The sequence below is a fragment of the Urocitellus parryii genome, chromosome 2 (assembly GCF_045843805.1).
Source record: "Urocitellus parryii isolate mUroPar1 chromosome 2, mUroPar1.hap1, whole genome shotgun sequence".
In the NCBI taxonomy this organism is placed as follows: Eukaryota; Metazoa; Chordata; class Mammalia; order Rodentia; family Sciuridae; genus Urocitellus; species Urocitellus parryii.
The window spans coordinates 109,186,730-109,202,561 of record NC_135532.1 but is presented as its reverse complement, the minus strand read 5'-3'; the positions used below and the strand labels follow the sequence as shown (position 1 = coordinate 109,202,561).

The window sequence follows — 15,832 nt, the reverse complement described above, 5'->3', positions numbered from 1 at the left end:
AGGGCAGGACCCCGGCAAGAAATCATCCAAAGACAAAACCAATTCCAATGCTGAATAAACAGCTAAGGTTGTATTAAAAGTTAACATAATTATACTTAAGAACTTGAAGAAAAAGGTGGTTATAACAAACAAGCACATAAGGAATTTTGGCAGAGACTTAGAAGTGCAATAAAGAACCAAATAGGAATACTATAAGTGAAAAATGTACTACTCAAAATGGAAAAATTACCAGACAGGCTTACCACCAAATCAAATAAAGGTCATTAAATGAAAAAAGATTCACAGAAACTATCCAATATCAAGAAAAGTATTAAATCATTAAAAAATCCTCAGTGATCTGTGGGACAATATGTAGAGTTCTTTTAGTAAAAAGTAGTAATAGCAATTATAAAAGGTGTAGCTAAAAAGCACCAAAGCAAATAAAATTAGATACTAAAAGAAAAAAGGAAGACAGCTGTTATGATTTGAAATACTCAAGATTGAAACATCCTGACATCTTGACAGATGACTTATAGAAAGTCGTTTGAACTGCTATATCTCTGTTAGTTTTTTCGTTGTTTTATACTTTAATAGCTATTTATCAATTTGAGAAAATCCTTTGAAATTTCTAATAAAAATACATTATTTTTAAAATCAAAATTCTTGAGGCTAAAAATCACCTGTCGAACTGCAGTGCAACCAGAGTCCTCAGCTAGAGGCCTAATTCTACAGGGTCCTAATGAATCAGGTGTAGCTGTTTCCCCCAGAAACCAAATGGAAAAAGTGAAAAGCAGAAATTAATTCTATAGCTCTAGTAGAAGGCAAGGCAGAATCAAGCATCCGCATCCCTGTCTTAAAGAATGCTTATGTGGGCTCCCAGATGACAGAAGAAAGGAAGTCAAATTAGTCTTGGAAAAACTTGTTGATCATTATCTCAAGATCAGCCAGGTGGAGCCTTGTGGGCATCAATAAGAAAGTTACTGCTGCCTGGGCTGTCTTTCCACTCATCACAAGATATTCACTGATTAAACCTGCTGTTCCTGGAATTGAATGGGTCCATGTTAACTGTAGGAAAGAATGATTCAGAAAGGACAAGGCAGAAATCAGTATGACATTAGTTCCTTCAGGTTCAGGGCAATGACCAGAGACTTTTAGGCACCACTCGGTGGTCTGAAAAAAGAGGTTGTAAAAGCTGGCAGTTGACGATCTGTTGCTTGTGAAGTCCCTGCCAATCCCCAAAATATCTTACTCTGATCTTGGTAACTTCTGCCTTGAAGGGGAAGAATAGCCAGCTTTATCCAAGACTTAAGTTAGCAAAGGAGAAAGATGCAAAAAGAAAGGATGTCAAACTTTCATCCAGCTTTTAGTTACCCATTGGACATCTGCAGGCTTAAGTGGAGAGTCAGTGCTTCTACAAAAAGCAGCCTCTAGGTCCCTGTTATAGTAACAGGTATTAGCCAGACATAAAGGACTAGTCCTGGGACAAGTTCCTCAGCCACCAGAAACAAAGCAAGGTAACACTTGGAAAAATATCCACCAGATCTAAAAATCCATAGTATTTTATAATGAAAATTTAGAAAAGCAAGTCACAAGCATTGAGCATCCAGCAGCTAAACGTAAAAGGGACAGGATGACAGGAAGCAAGAGAAGCACTTAAATAGATGGAATGTCTATCAGGAGAAGTTACTGTTGCTTGTGGGTTGGTTGAGCTGCAAGCCAGGATGCGTGGTACCCAGGGATTCTGGATAGTATTTGAGTTAAGATTTTAATATACATTTAAGAATGCAAAACAGTCTGTGGTTCTTTTAGACCTGAGCAACCCCTCACCATTGCTTCTCCCTTCCATCCTCAGGCCCTTTGAAATTAAATTTAGGATATTTCAAAGCTTTTTCCTCTTATCGCTTAAAAAACTAATTTCATCCACAAACAGCATGCATTCAAAAGAAAATGGAAAATTCTAGAATTGCACTCCCACATGTCATCTCCAACCCACACTTCTCCCAAGATAGAGCAGTGGTAAATGCTCTTCTGAGCTTAATCAAATTTTCTTCTGTCCAGCTGTGATTCCTTATGAGCTCAGATGAAATCTGTGTTCTTCCCCTTCCTGACAGTGTGTTGTGGTCTCCCCATGAACCACCACAGTCCTGAATCCTAATTAGTTGGAAAGAAGACTCTGTGTCTAATAACAGTAATTAACAAATGGCATTTGCTTCTCTCATGTCGGGAAATACCAGCAATGCTGCTTGTATTCCCCCTCTTTGCTGGTGTCCCTCCCTTCCTCCCTCTCAGATCAAATTGGTTTCCTCCAATTCGGTGGAAAAGAAAACAAAACTCCCAGGGGCTCCATTGCTTCCAGCCAGCACTGCATTCCCAAGGCCAAGGGTAGGAGTAAATGCAGTTGTAAGACACTCTTGCAAAAGAGAGCTTTTTCTTTTCCTCCATTAGTAAAACTCTTTCTCCCAGGCTGGGAACCTGCCTCTCCTTATCAGAGGCCACCCTAGGGCTGGCACCTACATTCTTTTTCACCTTCTATGAGAGACCTGACTGATAGTGAACAGACAGACACAAATAGTGGAAACATGAGGCTAAGGGGAGAGCCCACTGTGCTGACCTCTATATGTTTTCCTTCAAAAAAATAAAAAAAGAGGAAGAAATTTACCTGCACCCTGCCTAGTGTACATCAATAGGCTACATGTCACATTCCTCAGCAAACAATCTATTATTTGCAGGACAAACGCAGGTCAAGGCTGGCTGCGGTGGCACATGCCTATAATCCCAACATCTCAGGACCCTGAGGCAGGAGAATCGAGAGAGTTTAAAACCAGCCTCACCAAAATCAAGGCACTAAGCAACTCTAAATAAAATACAAAATAGCCTGGGGATGTGGCTCAGTGGTCAAGTGCCCTGAGTTCAATTCCTAGTGCAAATAAAATAAAATAAAAATGCTGATAAGAACACAAGTTACCCTGAAGGGGAGAAATTCTGTGACTTTTTCACAGACCATATTCTAGAACTCAGGGGGAAAAGGATAATTGCCCCTAACCGTGAAATCTATAAGAATAGGTTCCAATTAGAACCTGTCAACATGGGCTAAAGTGGACTAGAATTGTCATGCTCAATGGGAACTTGAAAGTCTAATGTCATTCTGTTGCAAGTAAAAAAGAGGTGGACCTGGGTGGGACTTTCTGGAAACTTCCCTGGGGCCCCCAATAAAACTGAATAGGGGGAGGAGGAGCACATTATCCTTCTCCTGTGAGAAGACCCACTCTCTCCCTTGAGAGTGTCCCCCCTTTCCCCTTTCCTATCCCTTCTGATAAACTCATGTCTCTTACTCTGCATGACATCTCTAAAATTTTTCTGGCTTGATTACAAGAATCATGGTCCAGAATGAGCCCCCATGGCTGCCTCAGCTTCACAGCAAGCCTGTGACACATAGTGTTTCCCCAGGTCATCATGAATTACTATGATTATTTTTTGCTTACTTTCTCCATTCAGTCTTTCCAGGTCCTTTTTTTTCTCCACCTCAGAATCTTGTTGATTAGAGGAAAAAAATCCTGAGATAAACAATAGTTCTTTGGGTAAGCATATTCTAATAAGGACCAAAAAAAGTCTCTTGATTAAAATTCAGTCATTCGGGAAAAGAATTGATGCTTTTATTCTTCATCTTTTAGGGAGATAAAGCTTAACCACAGCAACTGAAAATCTGGTGAGGGCAACACCTTTGTAGAATCTGAAGGCCAGTGATCATGAGATTTTTTGAACCTCAACACCTGTTAAAGAGACTTCTTTTTTTTTTTTTTTCCTTTTACCCTTTCATCTTTATTTTTGAACCAACAGAATATCACAGGCCTCACTCAATGCTGAAATCAGCGGTACCTGCTCCCCTCATCCCCCATCTCTTTGGATCAGGATGCTAAATCTAATGGCCTTTTTTTGCTCATGCTCTAAACATCAGTTTTCCTTACTCCTTAGATGTCTGCCTGATATTTATCCTTCTGAGATTTGCATCTAGAATGTATGCTACATAAGCAATTGCACAAACTGGTTCAAGACCAGAGGGGGGAAAAATGTGTCTGTCACTTTTCAAGTCAAGCTGCTGTGTAACCTAAGTAGCTGTTTTGCTTTTCTTGTACGCAGGGATTCTGTTCTCTCAATAAGTTTCTCCCTAAATGCTAGAGAAAGCGGGTGACAGAGGGATAGAGGACCTGTAAAGCCAAGCTGCACCAGACCTCAAACATTTTGAGGATGCTCAAGAGATCTATATTCTGTTTTGGGAACAATTCAGGCATTACCCCAAACCACAAGGACTTGGTTCTGCAAGAAAGGAAGCTGACATTGCAAGCCCTGGAGTTTCAGGGGATTTCCTACTTCCCACAAGATTTTCTCTTCTCTCCATATGTGAAACAACAGCACCAGGAAGGAAAACAAGTTCTGTTTTTCTTGAGAATCTTTTCCTGAGTTCCACCTCTCCCTGGACCTTATGGGCTCCCACATTCTTTAAATATCTAGACTGGCTCTAATCTGAACCCAAAGTGCACTTGAGTCTCATAAAGATGTTCCATGTGCTCTTTCTTTAGGGTAATTATGGCTATGTCCAGGAAAAAAGAAAACAGAGATAGTGAGAGAAACTCCATCTTTTTTAAAATTCACTTTTTAAAAATTTCAATTTGTTATATATGACAGTAGAATATATTACAATTCATATTACACATATAGAGCACAATTTTTCATATCTCTGGTTATATACAAGGTAGACTCACACAATTCATGCCTTCATGGGTGTACTTAGAGTAGTGATGTCCATTTCATTTCACCGTCTTTCCTACCCCCATATTTCCTCTGTTCCCCTCCCTCCTCTTTGCCCTATCTAGAGTTCATCTAATTCTCCCATGCCCCCCTCAACCCATTATGAATCAGCATCCTTAAATCGGAGAAAATATTCTGTATTTGGTTTTTTGGGATTGGCTAACTTCACTTAACATTATATTCTCCAATTCTATCCATTTACCTGCAAAGTCCATGAATTTATCTTCTTTTAATGCTGAGTAATATTCCATTGTGTATATGTACCATATTTTCTTTATCCGTTCATCCACTGAAGGGCATCTAGATTGGTTCCCACAGTTTAGCTATTGAGAATTGTGCTGCTATAAATATTGATGTGGCTATGTCTCTGTAGTATACTGTTTTTAAGTTCGTTGGGTATAGTCCAAGGAGTGGGTTAGCTGGGTCAAATGGTGGTTCCATTCCTAGTTTTCTAAGGAATCTCCATACTGCTTTCCATATTGGCTGTACCAATTTGCAGTCCCACCAGCAGTGTATCAGTGTACCTTTTCCCCCACATCCTCGCCAACACTTATTGTGATAACTTCCATTCTGACTGGAGTGAGATGAAATCTTAGAGTAGTTTTGATTTGCATTATTTTAAAATCAAGCATTTATTAGAAATTGTTCCATAAAAAGAACTAATTTTAGTAGTTATAACTATAAAATACACTTCATGAAATTCATCATAGTTGAATTCTATTGCTAATGTCTTAAATTGTCATGCTACCATGAAGTATTTCTCTGTTACACCTGGGGAAAGGCCAAGGAGATTAACTTAAGCTGCTCTAGAACTTATAACTAATTAATGGCAGAATTAAGACAAAAAATTTGAGTTTTTAAGCCTTTTACTTAGCTTATAAAATGACAATAAGGAAGAAAATGACAATATGCCACTTGACCTTTTCTCCCAGAATAAAAAAAATCACCTGTGTTCTGCCAGCATTCTTTCAGTGATATTTTGGTTTCTGAAGAAATAACATAGTAGGGATCACAGTATGGCAAAATAGATAATGTGGTCTCTACTTGGTGCTTTAACTCAAAGGCAGACTTAGAAGAAGGAGATATGTCCCTGAAAAGCCTGTTTCAGTTGGATTCAACTTAGTTTCAGGGATCATCTAAAACTTATTACTAGAATTAGAAATGAACAAGGAAGACAAAGGACTGGGAGGGAGTACAGCTCAGTGGTAGGGTATTTGTCTAGCATGCACAAGACCTTGGGAACGATCCCCAGACTGGGGGTGGGGGAAGGAAGATGACTTTTAGACATTTAGATGGCTATTGCTAGCTTGAATCCCTTTCAGAACATTATTAGCATAACTAATTCCTAATTCTTCCCCATTTGGTAGATATTATGAGGACTAACTAAGGAAATAATTTTGAACACAAGTCTGTTCAGGACATATATACAGCAATGGAAAACCATTTACTATCCAGTTACCATGTGTTAGGGGTATGCCAAATAAGTACAGCTATAGATCCTGTCCAGCAGGGATATTTGACTAAGAAAACTCTAGATTCTTTTTTAACAACAGTTGTCTTTGGATCTTAACATAAAACAGTTTGTTCTTCAGCCCATTTTTTCTTTAAATAAACCAGATCACACTTGTGGGGTCACAAAACCCAAGGATCAAAGCACCAAGGCTGAAGACAAATCAGTTAGGATACCTACTATACAAACAGAACATAGTGTTTGCTTTGTCAAACCATTCTACTTATCACGGCTTTCCAATCAATCCCTCTTGATCTCAGTCCTCAATTTTCCCAATATCAACATTCCAATGTACTCAGGACATTATTGGATTCAGCTTTCTGGTTTTTTAATTTGCTATATATGTCCTCTACACTAAATGTGATTAATCGCAAAAAAAAAAAAAAAATACCAGATTCCCTATTAACAAGACAAAGAAATCAAGTTTAACATTAAGGCCAAAACAGATGACAATAGTCTGTCAAAACATATAGACAGCACAAGAAAGCTCTGACCTCAGATCCCCTCTGCTGAAGGAGTCACTGGCAAAATTCCAAGGTGTAGTAGATATGTCTTTCCTCACTCTCCTTGAACTGCTGGATGCTGAAATCATCTGACTGGGAAGGGTCACTTTCTGCTCCTACAAATAAAGCAGATATTTTTAAGAGACTTTTTTCTAGATTTTTTTTTCTTCTGCTTATGTAGATGTATTCTTTTCCTGGTACTAGAAGCCCTGGATTATTTTGAGAACTCCCTTGAGGAATCTGCTATTATATCTGTGGCTTCCTTCTTATATTTCTTCTGATTTTTTTTGTGTGTGTGTGTGTATGTGTGTGTGTGTGTGTGTGATCTTTTGTGAGATTTGCTTCTTTTTGTGAGATTTCTTTGACTTCTTTGCCTGGTTTTTGTTCTCGTGACTAAAATGCTCAGGGGTCACTCTAGTTAAACTGGGCTGACTGGGCTGCAGGAAATAACCACACAAGAGACACAAATACCTTTTTCTGTGACGGCTCCTCTGACCTTAAGGGTCCGCAGAAAGAGAGAGAGCGAGAGCAGGTGCTGACCCCTTTTATTGAGGGAAGCTATTCAAATGAGGCAAGGGGTCAGGTTTCAGGGGGCTGAGTATCTTCATGATGTCCACTGTCAGCAGGTTGACTGACACCTGGGTAGGCCACACCCAAGGGCACAGTAAGAGAAGGGGACACACACAGGCACTTCCATGGAAGATTCTATCCTAAACAGGGCAAGGGGTTATATTACAAAGGAACAGGTGAGCGTAGCTTCACCCATGGGGCTGTAGCAAGACACACCCATGGATCCATGCACGAGACATTTCTGTGACTGAGTGCCTCAGTACCCAGCCGGGGAGTGTGACCCGTCACAACGTTGGTCTCCCACACTTCTTATGTTTGCAGGGTTCGAAAGTAGATGATTTTACCTGGGGAGATGTTTCTTTGCCCAATGGTAATATCTTGCTGATCACTGTCGGTTTCAAACTCTTCAGGGTACAACTCTTTAGAACCACTGTGACCCCATCTGTCTGGCATGTGAGCTTCATAATCCTATAGCTACTTGTTCCAGGATTTAGCCTTCAGAAAATCATCTTCCGGTGTCCCAGCAATTTGATTCTTTGGCCTCCAGTAGTCTCTGACTTTCTTCATCAAAACCATCACGATACATCCAACTTGATCTTCTGGGTGACATTTTCCTTTTCGTCCCCTGGTAAGCATCTCCATCTGTCTCTCTAGTTCTCTTATTTCCCACTTACCTGACTCCTCCTGAATCTGATTGTGAACATCTGTATGCCAGATGACATGCCTCAGGAGGACTTTCCCCAGTGGAACCCAGGATATTCTTCACTCCCTCAATCCTGAGGAAATCAGGCATCTTGTTAGTGTGAGAAAAAGAATCACTCCATTACAAGATCTGCTCTGACCCAGGGAACCAAGGAGTCAGGGATCAAAGGCACCGATACAGTTTCACCACAGTCAGTGTAGGCTTGTGTGGCAGGGATTGGGGTAGGAAGCTGAAACTCCATCTTTTTTGAGCTCGTGAGTCTTTTCATCTTTAGTTCTGTGCATTTAAATTAATATATTTTTGTTCTGGATTGTTTTGTCTAACTGAAGTTATTTTTTAGCTATCTATTTTTTTTGTCTTGCTGTCCTTCTACAGACACTGATTATTTTTGCATTGATGCTCAACAAACTGGAAACTAAAATACATCTTCTCTTTTGGAGAGTCCTGGGGAGAAAAATAAATAGTGATGATGGTGGAAGTAAATCTGCCCCCACGTAGAATGAATGACCAGCTGGACCTTTGCTTTCAGCATGCACCATGGCTGACAGATGTTAAACTCCAAATACCTCCCAATGGCTCTTCCCATATCTGAGTCATACTGCAAAAATATGTGATAGGCACTATTTTAATTTTAAAGGGTTGATTATGACAGCATATGTGATAAACATCTGTAACTCTTTTGTCTCCTACCTGTGAGGATCTATTATCTGGTAAAAAGGTATAAAATATTTGTTTCCAGTCTGTATTTACATATACTTGCTCATGCTTGTGTATTCTATATTGTGTCTATATATATGTTCCTGTCTATATATCATGTACATGGTACCAAAACTGGCTTATAAATAAATGAGCACTCATTTTAAAAAAGTGGATCCAAATTGTCTTTTAGTTCATATGATTTAAATTGGTGTAAAAAATGATAAGAGTAAAAATGTCTTTAAAATTACTATTCCATACCTCTTTCTAGATGGTCAGTTGAAAGAGTATCACCTTCTATAAAAATGTTTAAAATATAATGTGAATTTCATATTTAAATTTTATATTTTTATAAAAATATTTTCATAAAAATATTTTATATTTTTCTTCCACTGAAAAAAGATGGTTTAAAATGTTAACTAGACTTCTCTGATATCTAGGTTTGTATGGGTAACCTAAAGTTAACTGTTACAAATGGGTAAATTAGGTTTAATATAAATGGGATTAATCTTCATTTATATGGTTATTCCAGGAGACATCTGAATAATTTACAATATTAAAATACTAAAATATCAACTGCTAAATATAAATTCAAGTACTCTTGTCTTGAATTTGAGTTCTAAAAGACAACAGATATTTGGGTCTATTAAATGTGCTTTATGAATTGGTGATAAATGTAAGAACTTTTTAAGATTGTTTTCTTTCTGGATTTCACTAAAAGCAAAGTTTTTCAGAGTTAAAGTTCTAACAGATGTAATTCTATATGGAAAAAATACAAAGGACTGAATCTCTGGAATAGGAAAAACTATAAAAGTAAAGTATTTAATCAAAATAAAAAGAAATAATATATAACAATTCATAATATATTCATATATTATAATTCATATATATGTGTGTATATATTGATATATATATCAATGATACCCATCTTGGAGATCAGAAACAGGTCTTTATTCCCTCCCCAGTGTTGAAGATTAAACACCCAAGTAACACTGAGGCAAGTGTAGAAAGCAAGTTTTATTTAAGAAAGTGATCGAGACAGATTTCTCCAAAGAGAAGGGGCCCCAGAGCTGGATGTCCACAGGATAGGGTACATCTTGGTTTTTTATAGACCCAGAACCCTTCTTTTTAATCAATACCTTCTCTTTCTTCTCCACTTATATGCCTGGGAGCAGGGACCTGGAGGTTAATTGTTAGCAACACAGAGTGCCTAGGCGCATGATTGCAGAGACTAACAGTCCATTATCCTCTGGTAACCAGCCCTCATCCTCTGTTGACCCCCATCATTTATTACACTGACTGCCTCAGTGTGCTGAGGAATATGACATATCTTGTCCACTTAGGCCAGGCGGCTCAGCAGGCAGATTACTTTCTGGGAATAAAAGCATGTGTGTGGGGGGGTCAGTACAGTGGGTCCATTTTATAGTATTATTTTCCTAACCTCTTGTTCCCACTGCTCTCATCTGTCTGACCCCTTAAAATACACACACACACTCACACACACATACACACACACCTTCGTGATATGCAGTCGAGGAGGAGAAATAAAGAATGTCCATGCGCCTCTGCCTTTGTCGATGCTTTATTCACTCAAATAACTCAATAGAATTTCACCCTATAGGTTCTTAATCAAGAAAATGACAATCCTTAATGTAGGCACTGAAATAGACATAATCATTTCACAGCAAACAATTCTAGATTAATTAATTCACAGCAAGCAATTCTAGATTAATTCTAAGCACTGCAAACACACTTAATCATGACAGGCTCATGACAGACATTCCCTCTGTGTGCTAAGTCAAGTGTCAGATCAAAAGTCTCAAGCCTTAGGCTTTAATTCCCTAGATGCACACTCACTCAGACCACAGTGATCAGATCAGGAACCAAGGCAGGCTTCTCCTGGGGTGGAGCTGATGGATGGTTGAGGAGAGGGTCATAGGGAGAAGTTGTGGCTCTCACCTGGGTCAAGATGTGGCTGTAGAGTTTGAGAGTGGTGAGGAAGATGCAGAGGATCAGACAAAGGTTGAGAAGAGTTGGGATGTCAGTCCAGGTCCTCATCAGGCTCTCCAGCATGAGGGCATCAGTGTTGGCTGGCTGAATGTATGTTCATTTGCCCCATCATTTATACTAAATTTGGGGGCTTTTGACCACCCTTTCAATACTTATCAGCTGCCACTGGGTCTCTCAATGATGTAATTTACCCTGGGTTTAAAGAATCTGGTCTGGTGGTCCCCACCCTGGTTTTCTTGCCTTTCTCCCTTATTGGGGTGAGGACAACATGCCAGAGACTTCACTCTGAGCTTGTCAGGGTGGGGAGAAGTGACTTGTTTGTGTCTGAGGGACATACTGGAGGGCTCCATAGGTGTACCCGGTGAGACTGCAGGTTTCAAACTGGAGTTTTAAAATGGAGTTGCTTAGGCTCAGGCCTAAGGCCAGCCTTATCTCCCTCCCTCTCTCTCTCTCTCTCTCTCTCTCACACACACACACACACACACACACACACACACATATAAAATCTATTATTTCTGAAATGGGGATTTTAAAGTGTTTCTGGAAAGGGAAACCTAATTTATTTAAAGGTTGACAACATGGAAGATAAAAAGCTTTTGTCATTTTTTTTTCCACAAAAAAAGAAAGTTAGGAGTCCTCTTACCCTTTCTGTTTAATGCATGTTTCAAATGTAATGTTGAATAATGTTAACTGACATTCAGACAGACTCAGTGTTATGGCTTAGAAATTAGAGGTCACCCAAAAGCTCATGTATGAGACAATGCAACAAAGTTTCTTAACCCAACAGGTGCATTAATCCCCATAGGCAGGTGGGGTGTGGGTGGAGGAGTTGGGTAGATGAGGACATGCCCTTGGGGTATATATTTTGTCCTTGAAGGAATCTGTCTCTCTCTCTGCTTCCTGGTACCATGTTCCCAGATGATTTCCTCAGCCATACTCTTCTGCTATTATGTTCTACCACACCTTAAACCCTGAGGAATGGACCTGGCTGCCTGTGGACTGAGACCTCTGAAACCAACTTTTTTTCTGTGTCCCCATTTCTTCCTTTTGAAATGGAAATTATTACTATGTATCTTTATATGTGGGCTATATGTAACTTGCTTTTATTATTACAGGGGCCCTTGCTGAGAGTTTGTCTTGAGTCAGAGGAAACTTTGGACTTGAACTTTTAGGCAATCACGGAAGTGTTAAGACTCTGTGAACTCTTAGAAATGGATTAAGTGTATTTTGTATTGTTAGATGAACACAAGCTTTTGAGGACCAAGGAATAAAAATGATACAGTTTAGATATTAGATTCTCCCCAAAAGCTCATGTGAGACAATGCAAGAAAGTTTAGAGGTGAACTGATCAGGTTATGAGAACCTTAACCTAATCAGAGCATTAATTCCTCCCCTCTCCCCCCCCAATTGGGTTTAACTGGGTGGTGATTGTAGGAATGTGGGGTGTGGCTGGATGAGGGGGGGTCTGTCACAGGAAACCAGGGAGCTGAAACTACAAACCTGGCTCTGGTGTTCCAATGAAAGAACATTTAAAGTCAGACACCAATAGCCATGCAAGATAACTTTATTATAAGTGACCGTCGAGTAGAAGTGAGGAAAAAATGAAGAGAATGCAAAGTGAGGTTCAAGCAGAGAGCACTCTCCAGACAGCATGGGCCACCTCCAAGCGAGAATGACATTCTCCAAGAGAATGACAAAGAAGTCAATGCTGTCACCAAGTTTATTCCTGTTTCATGATTGGCTTGAAAACGGGTGTCCTCCTTCAGCAACCTTCATCAGTCAGGTATTCAACTCCTTCATGTTGGGTGGAGGAGGTTTGGACCTTAGTTGATCCTCTCCAGAACTGTCATGGTAACCATTATTGAGGCGGGGGCGTCATCTACCAGTCAATCCTTGTTCATGTGGGCATTGGGGTTAGTGGCCAGTCAGAGGCTACCTTACTGCACCTGCACCACTAAAGAATCCTCCCCCACTTCTGAGCTGGTAAGAGATACTGGGGCTCAGGAGATACTTCGGCTCAGGCCTAAGACCTGATCCCACCCTGTCCCAAGCAGGAACACTAAGCAGGACTCACACTGGGCTGATGCTCTGCCTCAGCACGGTCCTAAGGGCACCTGACCATGGAGCCATCCTCCTGTCCACAGGCCACATCCATTATGAGAAACACAGGGCAGAGAAGAACACCACAAATGGATATGTGCCTTACTTTGCACCTGGCATAATGAAACTTTGAGGCAATTGCCCTTGGTGGGAGATACTGAAGGAACTCAGATGCCGGAGGTATTCACAGTCCTTACTCATGCAGATCCAGATGTCATCATCAATCCAACAGGAGTCCTCAATCTTAATTTCCTGTTTTATTTTGACCCCCTACGTTCTTCTTTCTTGAGGTATTCCCCTCATTTTCTTTTCTATATTTGTTTATCCTCAAGGTTTATGTACTAATGTTTTTCCATAGGTTATCTGCTAAAATTATTTACTCATATTCTTTGGCAGTAACTTAAAAGAAAAACGTTAAGAGTAACTCCAAGTAAACCTGTGACCTTGCTATGCATTTCATGGTTCATCACTAACTGCTACCAAACAGGTAAGTCAATGGGAGCATGCTCTTGGGGGATATAGTTTGTTCCTGAGGGAAGCTGTCTCCTTCTCTGGTTTCTGGTGCCATGTCCCCAGCTGCTTTTCTCAGCCACACTCTTCCACCATGATGTCCAGTCTTACCTGGAGATCCAAGGAATGGAGTCGGCTGTCTATGGACCAAAACCTCTGAAATTATGAGCTCGAAAATGAACTTTTCCTCTTCTAATTGTTCTTATCAGAACAATTTTTGTTTGGCTGTTTTTATCAAAGCCAGAAAAAAAAACTGTCAAAAACACTCAGGAAACAATAGATGAGAAGTTTGTAGAATGATATATATATTTTTTTTTAAAGGCAAAAGTCAGCTTAAGAAATAAAACACTCTAACAATGGTGTGTCAAGAGGCAAGACTCACTTGAGATAAGGCTCCTCCTCTCATTCTACTTTATCTTAGGATGACTTCAAAGCAGGGTAAAATTAAGGTCATTTCAACTTATGTTCAAAAGAAAGCTTATTGTGACCTCAAAATAAAAAGACAAAACTTTATTTAGTTTTGGGTAAATAATAAAATATATTTAAAGGTTGCAATTTAAGGGTTGCAAAAGAGTAAAATTCGTGATTGACTTGCTTAACTTTTTAGAGGCAAAATAGATATCAAAAATTCATCAGTGTTATCAGAGTTGTGTTTCTTGGTTCAAAGTTATTATATGAACCAAATGTTTTTGCTCTTGTTAATTTCATTTTGAAATTCCTTCCCTTGTAAAACTTTACTACTGTTGCCTGTGTTTGTTGAAAGTACTACTTCTAACAGAACAATCTGAGGTAATTAGCCATTATCCCTAGGACAGACAGGATCTGACTCCCAGTACTAATACTGACCCCCAATTAAATGGAAGGGTTGACACAGCAATATTATAAAAATTAAAATTAAAACCCATTAATACCACTTTATGGCTGATGAAACTAGCCTGCTAGATATTTAAAATCAAAACTTGGAGAACAAAGCCAAGAAAATATAAAGATCTAAAAAAATCCAGCCAACACATTAACCCTTGCCCTCTGAGGTCAGCCAAGGCCCAGGGAATGATGTCAGGGCCCTTCTGAGGGCCATGGGACTCTAGTGAGTCACCTGACCTCCTGACCACGAGGATCATGAAGATTCTAGAGAACAGGAAGCCAACCAGTGCACATTCTACAAAGAGGAGGGTCATTGGAGATGGCAATGTCCCTGATGCCTCTAAGAGAAGCCACATGTGGTTAGCAAGACCATGACTCATCCTGGCAGATGGCACAACTGGTAGAAGAAAGCTAAAGAAGCTAAGAGGCTGCTTACAAGTTCTCAAGAGAGACCCTGAGGAATCTCAGCTGACCTTAACAGTACATAGGAAATGGTTAATTTTTGATCAACTTGGTCTTACCCACTTGGCAAGAAAATATGCTCAAAGCACAGCCATACATGAACATAAGGAAAATGGCTGTTTTACTGTAAGTTGAGACGTTCATCTGTGTCATCCCCGCCAAAAGGAAATGAAATAATGCCAGATGGCTATAAAGAAAGTGTTCGTATACAGAAGTACTTATTTGCCAGAATCACTGGTTTGTCCTGAGTCAATGTGAGCCTGGACTCATAGACCTACAAACCTTCCTAACCTCCTAAATTGGAGGACTTTATCTGTTTTTCACTTGTGGGATAATCTGGCCCCAATAATCATCTCTCAGATTGGTCTAAAAGATGTAACGTGGCACTTGAAAGCCCTAACTAATATAACCGAGAAAGGCCGAAATTGTGCAGATAAATGGATCCCTCTACTAAACACAGAAGAAATGCTAATGGAAAAAAAGAAAAGCCTATTTTATGAAAATCAGATGGCACTAGATATTTTAACTGTAGCTGAAGGTGGGGGTTATTATATATTTCTAACAACTTCGCTAATGTTTCTAAAGCATTCGTTGGCCTTCACTCACAAATTAATGCCATGTTGGACCCCCACCACAGGCAGGGACCTAGAAGAAGCTGTCCTGGTGTGTCCATGCCTCCACTAACTATAATTAATTACATCCTCTTAAGAAAAATTACCTTTTCTGGACCATGTCTTCATTATATCTTGCAACCATGTGTCCAGAACCCTCCCTTTTCACCAAAACTTGTCACAACCCCCAGTTGCCCTGGTGGCCGAATATCAAGACCTCAGAATGAAAACTTGATGGCCGTTCAAAAAACATGAGCCGGTTAAGAACACAGGGAATTGCAGCAAAACCCAGGAGGACTAATTTTCTCGAATAAAATCTGACTCTGTGAGCACCATATCCTCCGCTCCTCGAAAGTACTTGGAGTTCCCTCGCCGTCTGTCACCTCCCCTCTCACTCTAGTAAACTTTTGCCTGAAATTCTTGTTTCGCTGGATTCTTCCCCCGGGAAGGGACACCGCAGGGCTGCAGCCGGGGCAGGTCCCCGCCCTGAAGCAGGACAACCTCACTT

General features: G+C 39.9%; 1 pseudogene; it reads right to left on the bottom strand.

Moving 5' to 3' along the window:
• Positions 1-6,813: 6,813 nt before the first annotated feature.
• LOC144253394 (uncharacterized protein NKAPD1 pseudogene) lies at positions 6,814-15,469 on the bottom strand (annotated as a pseudogene).
• Positions 15,470-15,832: the final 363 nt, after the last annotated feature.